This window comes from Anas platyrhynchos, chromosome 19 (assembly GCF_047663525.1).
Source record: "Anas platyrhynchos isolate ZD024472 breed Pekin duck chromosome 19, IASCAAS_PekinDuck_T2T, whole genome shotgun sequence".
Taxonomy (NCBI): Eukaryota; Metazoa; Chordata; class Aves; order Anseriformes; family Anatidae; genus Anas; species Anas platyrhynchos.
Window position 1 is genome coordinate 3,097,010 of NC_092605.1, and position 7,321 is coordinate 3,104,330.

Below are 7,321 nucleotides of genomic sequence, written 5' to 3' on the forward strand. Positions count from 1 at the left end.
TCCCCAGTATCCACCAGATGGAGGGGACACTAACCAGGAAGAACCAGAGACAGATTACTCAGTTAAGCGATGTTTTTACAGTTTGAGATGCCCAAACACACCACGTAGGACACAACGCGAACCTGGTTGTGGTGCTGGGAATGCCCCAAGGGTCTCTCTTGGCCTTGCATCAGGGGAAACTCCATCCTCCTGGGATGGTAAAAATGGTTCACGTGGGCTGTCTGCCTGAAATAGGGTGGGATGGGAGGGGATGGGATGGGAAGGGACTCTCTACCCTGGGTCTGCCTCTGTTACAGAGGCAAAAGCAGCGAGCTGGGTTTGTTGCAGTCCCCAAAAGATGAACGATGCACTTTGGTTTGATTTCTCCTTCACCCAGGCCAGCACTGGCAGGCTGCTGGGGGCAGGCTCCATACAAAGCTCTCCTTCATTGCCCTGAATACCCAAAAAGCCCCGAGGGCTGCCACTCCTGTACTCTTTTGTTCAAGCCAGCAAACAGGGGGCCAGTAGTGACAGAATTTGTGCTGTAGGGCCTGGCCCTCCACAGCGGAAGCATGCGCGTATTCTTTACACAATTTTCTAGAACTGGGACCAGAAAACTTCATTGTGCTGCCGTGGCACAACACGGACCCAGCTGCCAGCCCCTGTCCTCCCTCCGGAGCAGCACCAACATCCAGAACACGCCTGTTGCTGCGGGGCCCTCCGGCTCTCAGACAAATACCTGGATGGTGTTCCCAAGGAATACCCAGTACAAATTTTCGGTACCATTTCACCCAATATCAGGTTGCCCCGCTCTCCTTTTTTCGCAATTTCTCTAATTTATGCATTTTTTTTTTTAGTAGATAGGATCTTCCCCTGGCAAAGCCCTACTGATTGCAAGAAAACATGTTTTCTTCCACCATGGGAACCTACACCATAATCCTTTCAAGACAGGTTAAATAATTAATCTCAGCATCATTGTTTCACCTTTTCATTAAATGTAGGGAAAGCCCAATGAGCATGAGGTCAATCTCTCTCCAGACTAGACCCCCAAATGGCTCTTTGGACATGTCTTTGGTTACGAGTTATTACTAATTTTTCTTTTTAGTAGAAATCATCACGTCGTGGGAGAGACCATCAAAATATTGTTTTAAACTTTTCTCCTTTTGCTAGTTATGACTTCTTTTTGTAGAAGCCTGGAAATCATTTGCTCAATATCCTTTCTCCCCATAAGGAACTGGGGGAGCTGGGAGCCTTGTTATATCACTGAAAATCAGGAGAAACTGGAGAGAGATTTGGCTACATCCTCACTACAGCCACCAGCTGTGGCCACCGAAACCAGGTTCTGGGCTTTCTCTTCCCAACACAGCTGAAATCAAGACACCTTTTTTCCCTTGAGAACAAATCTAATTATCTAATTTAAGTCTCCTGGTATCTTGAGAGCATAATCCTGGACTTTTCTCAATGCCAATGACTCCTCCCTCCATTTTTCATAACATTTTTGTTTTTCGGGATGACCGTGGCGAATGGCCACCCTGTTAATTCACAAGCCTTCCAGTTCATGGGCTGTACAGGTCACAGCCCACCTTCACGAGGGCACTGGAGCAGGGCCTAGTTTGCTATTGTTAGGCTGCAAAATGCCAGCACATCCCCCCCCACGTCCCCCATCAGTGCTGCAGGGCTGGGGTCTCTGCGCACATTTTGTGCAGGATCTGTGAGCCAGGACTTGCTTTGGGCACGGGTACCACGTGTCTTAGTGCTGGTCCCACTTACCCACCCCGTCTACACCACTGATAACAGACTCATCAAAAGCACAACAGAAATGCTGAAATAACTGCTTATTATCACGGCCATAACTTTAGACAATAACAGATATCCCCTGGATTTAACCAATATACCACCGTCCTTCCATTATGCAGGAACAGAGCAGCAGATGTTAAATTGCTTTCAGTTCATAAATAAAATAAATAAAAAAAAAAAGCAGCGTGTCCAGAGGCACCGAGGGTTTGCTGTGCAGTGTGAGCCCTCATAGAAGGGCCTGAGTTGGAAGGGACCTTAAAGATCCTCTGCCTCCAGCCCGCCTTGTGCAGCGGGGCCGTGCTTTGGGGCTGCAGCCACAGCCCGCATCCTTAGGCCCCCCCTTCACTGGGAGTGCTTCGTGCAGGATCAGGGAACGCATCCAGTTCAAAACAACCCTTCCTCCCCCAAAAAATAGACACAGAAGGAGGCTGTTTACACCCTGGATCAAGTCCTCACCCTGATTCAGCCCGCAGCCACAGGATGGTTGCACTGGTGCAAGGCGCTGTACCAGCAGTGGCCACGGCCCTGGGGATGGGAGGACCCTGTACATTTTTCTTCACTTTTGATTTTAGTCCATCTGTTTTCAGCTTACAAATGTATTTTTTTAATATTTACTTTGAGTGCCCCCCCGCTCCCAGCTGAGGCAGGGCTGTTCCCAAATTCCTGGGCCAGCCTTGGCTTTAAATGCCTCGGACACAGAGGGCACAAAGGGCAGCTCCGAGTGCCCAAAGAGAAAGGGATGCTTAGCCACAGAGTTTGATAAAACCCAGGGAGAATTATCCAGACATACCCACCCTAGCAGACAAGTTTAAATATGGATAAAGATAGTTGGAATAATATAGATACATTTTTTTCCATGTTGTTTTCTGTTTTGACTCCTTTTGGATTATTCAAAGGGAGGTTCGGGCTTTGATCTTCTCTATTGGCAATATTTTTTCTGCGAGGTTTTTATAGTTTGAGAAGAGATGTTACATGCTTGCAACAGAGACTATCAATATGATGTGGGTCTGAACAAAAAACCTGGTGTCAGGTTCTCCATTTGGAGTGTTACCTCAAGCTTTGAAGTTTGTAATGATTCAAAAGCATCTAGAGCTGCTACAAATGTTAATAAAATTAAAGCCATCTGAAAGTGAGGCTTGCATGTGCCTTTGAAAGTAGGTCTGTGATCAGTTATTACCCTCAATTACCTTGTTGTCCACTCTTTTAGCTCGAGGTTAAACTCTTAACACTTCGCTTTGAAGTGGTTATCCTTTTATCTATGACCGGACTGAGGAATTTAAGGGCAATAATCAATGAGAGCTTCATAAGAATAAAGGGGAGACAAGGCCAGGGAGAGAGGTGTGAATGTGCCCTTAACGGCTGGCTGCGGGTCTGGGGGCTGCAGGGGACGTGGTGCTCAGTGATATGATCTGAAAAAAGACAAGAAAAAAAATAGAAAGAAAGGGGAAAAGGGGGAAAGAAAGAAGGGAAAGAAAAAAGAAAAAAAAAAAAAAAAAAGGAGCCCCAGCAATTTCCAAACCACTGCTAAAAATAAAGCAAAAGCACTAATTCGGGGTGGGGCTGGGAGTGGGGAGAGCACGGCGAGGTGAAGCGCTCATCAAAGGCGCGGGACAAGTAATGAGGCCCAGAGATACGATTAAAGTATTGCCTTAATCGGGGCTTTGATGTCCGCCACCGCACGTCACCCTGCCGGGCGACAACAGGGACAGGGATGGCCACATCCCCCCAGTCCCACTGCAGACCAGTACAGTGAGCGGTCCCCAGTACAGCGAGTGGTCCCCACTGTAAGGCGTCAGAACAACCAGAACAGTGCCTGGGTCCAACGGTGGCACCAGCAGAGACCCCATGAGATGCCCAAGGGGGTGCAAGTGGGTCCCTGCCAGCCCCATCCTGTAGGGTCCCCTGCAAGGGGACACCTTGCCCTCTGCCATCTGCATCCCGCTGGTCCTTGGCCACCTCCCACACCTCACTACAAAGCCACCAAGGGACACGGGAGACCCTTTTTGGAGAACTGGTGGCCCAACAGAGCCACGACAAGGTTTTTATCCCATTCCTGCCAAAAAGGAGCCCCAACACCAGCCACGTCCCTTTGCACACCCCTAAAGGACGTTGTCGTGCCACCCAGCCCTTCCCCACAGAAAGGCAGACACCTTCTGCTTTTACTCCATCAAGGGAAAATTGTTGTAGCACTGCTGGCCAATTTTCTTTCCCTTTTTTTTTTTTTTTTTAAATCCGAGGTGCCTAAAGCAAGGTGTTGAAATCTGCGTTTCGAACGCCGAGCTTGGCGCAGGATCAAATCCAAATGGCCTGGTTTTTCTGAAGTCCTGAGCACAACCTCCAACACTGTCAAGCGAGAGCTGCATGTGCTCAGCATCTCTGAAAATCGCCCCGCTTTGCTTTGATCCGGTGCCAACGTTTGGATTTGTGTGTCTAATTTAAGGTGCTTGGGTTGGAAAATGTTGACAATTATTGTTACTCTGAAATTAAATCAGTGCTTAATTATCGAAATTGATGGTAACTTATAGTGGCATTTTCTAAAGAGCCTGAGGGAATCAGAAGGAGATTTTCAAAGGCACGATGGCAGTTCAATGTCTCAGGGCCACGTCTGCCTCCTCGTACCTGCACTTTCTTACTGCCTGCCCCTGTTCTGGTTCTTTTTAAGGGCCTCCTGAGAGGTGCCGAGGTCTCTCCACCATGAAGGTACAAGGAGAGGTGGATCCAAGCCCATGAGTGCAGACCTCAGCTTCCAGCCCTCCAAATGCACTTGGCTAAATCACAGTGAAAAATCAATTGGCTGTGGGTGCCTAATTCTCCTCTAATCCTTCAGATAATCCCAGCTTTAGGCTTCCAGATACCGATAAAAAAAATAGAACAATGCAAGAAATTTGTGCAAACAGAATAGAAAACAAATATACAGCTCATACAATTTTCAGATACTCTGAACTTAATAAGAAATAGGTTTAGGACAATAGCAATAAAATATTGCTCAAGAGAGAGCAAAGGCACCGAGACCGCGGAGCCCGGGGCTGAGAACACTGTTTCGTAATTAAGGTAGCCTCGAGACAACGATTGTCATACAGCGGCGTTGCTCAAGGACCCGACCATTATTGCTTTCATTATAATTTTTTCAGGAGAGGAACTTTTTTTGGCTTGGCTCCATGTTCATTCAAAGCTCCCAGTCGCTAACGAGAATGCATCGATTGAGAAACGCTAATGACAGCCTCCGCGGGATGCAGTGAAGCAAGCCGGGGAGAGCCTTGCGCCGCGAGGGGCAGGCGTGGGGCGGGCTGGTGGCAGACCAGGAGGTCTGCGGGAGGAGCTGACACCAGTGGGGACACCCAGTGTCCCGCTGGGGGCGAGGAAACCACCGAGAGCAGCACGGTGAGACGCGGCTGGCCGAGCCTTGCAGAGAGAGGCGGAGGTTTCTGCTCTTTGTGCAGCCAACTGGCTGAACAAGGAGTGGCAGGGAGGGTTCTTCAAAGAAAACAGAGTTGAGTTGGAAAAAAAAGCTGGTAAAGACGATGTTACAGCCTAACATCTTTTTTTTTCTTCATCAAAACCCAAATTCAACTGAAAAAAATGCAGTTGGTTGTAGCTCTGCCACCTGGTCCCAAGCGACTCTCCCTGAGCAGCAGGATTAACTCCCAGCATCCGACCTTACCTTGAACATGACCGTGCCTGCCTGCTCTTAACTGCTGACCTATCTTAATCATCCTCGTAATTAATACGCCGAAGCGAAGTCGTGTTCCAACACGGTCTCATTTTCTAGCGAAGACAAGTGCCAAGAAGCATGAGGAACGAATGGAAACACCCCGCCATGGCTTCCTCTTGCACCAGCCCCAGAGAGCCACCGCGGGGAATCGCTCGCCTACCTCCAGAGCCCTTTCATGCATCAGCCCAGGAGGACCAGGAGGACGCCTGGCCCGGGTTAATTACCGGCTAAGCAAACGAGCAGCAGCCGTGGCCGTGGGGCTCAGCAGCCAGCCAGGGCTCGGCAGCGCTCGCACCGGCTCCAGCTGCTCTGATGTTTGGCCAATTATCAGCACCTGGATACTCAGGCAAGACGGAGGTAATGGAAGGAGGTAATGAAGGAAGAAAGAAACGCTTTCAAGTTCTCGCTGCTTCTGTAATAAAGCTTCTGCCCGGGACGGTGCGAGCACACCCCAGCTCCAGGAGCATCCCTGGCTGCTGAGACGTGGCCGGCCGTGGCGCACGGAGATGTCCTGGGGGTGCAGTATGAGAATTATTATTTTTTTTTCCCAACTTGTATCAAAGAACGGAGCCAAATACCCTAAAAAAATAGATGGGTTTGTTATAAAAGGTCCTGGTTCCTCCACAAAGCACTGCTCTGCCCCCAGGAAACACACCGGGCATTTCTCCTCCCGGGGGGCTCCTCTAACCCAGCCGGGGTCCACGTTGGTGCCTCCAGCCCTGAGAGCTGCTGCTGAGCTGGCAGGCGGACGAGTCATGTACAAGGTCCTTCCCCAGGCCCAGGGGGATCTTGCAGGGGGTGATCAGGTCCCCTGAGTCTTGGGAGAGGGGAAAACAGTGCCGTGAAGCCCTGGGGTATGCAGACGAGCCCTGAGCGAGGCAGTGCCTGGAGCTGCAGGAGGCTCTCCCCATCCCCAGGGGCACCAGAGGTTCTCAGGGCCAGGCAGGAATCACAGGCTAACAAAACTCAATCAGCTTCCATTAAGGCTTCAATGTGTTTTCTCCCCCACCCAAGACAAACAGCCTTCTTCTGGGTCTCCCCCCCCACCCACTCATCCTCTGCACCTTCCCTTTCTCTCCCTCCACCATTAAGAGGGGAGGCAGATAAGGGGATGGCCCTGGAGATGGGGCAGCCAGGCTGGCTCCTGCCTCCATCCCAGCTCGAGGAGCGGCGAGGACAAGGCTGAGCCACCAGCAGGGCTGCAGGAGAGCGGCTCCCTCCCTGCCTTTTACCATTCCTCCAACATACTGCCTCAAAAACACCCCCAAAATAGTGCATCGTGTGCGTGCTGGGGCAGATGGGTCCTACTGCAACTCGTCCCACTCTGATGCCCGACCCAGCAGCAACGCTTACAAATTAACGCCTCCCTTCCTGGGTGTCCCGTGGGTTTAAATGAGCAGGGGGTAATCCCTGGCTCCTGCAACACCTCCTCCTCCCTGCACAGCCCCCGCAGGTTTGGAGCTTCCCAAAGCAGCTGGAGAGACAAGGAGAAGAGGCGCAGCCGCACTGCACGAGGCCGCGGCGAGGTTTTGGGACTCTGGCGAGTTGGCAAATCCCCGGATAAAAGGGAAAATATGTTCGTAATAAATAACACTGAAGTAACACGTTGCGAAATATTTACTCCCTCGGAAAGACGGCTGTTTGCTTGCAGTGGAGCTGCTATCTGATCCTCTGCCAAATGGCGCTGAGCTCCCTGGAAAAGAGACTTCTCTGCGGTTGGCAAGAGAAACCAGGTGCCCAAAGAGCAGCACCGCGGGCGTGTGCGCGCGCAGGCGTGCGTGTGCGAGGGGGAGATGGGCCGGGGGTCTCCGAGTCCTCTGCAAGTCCTGCAAG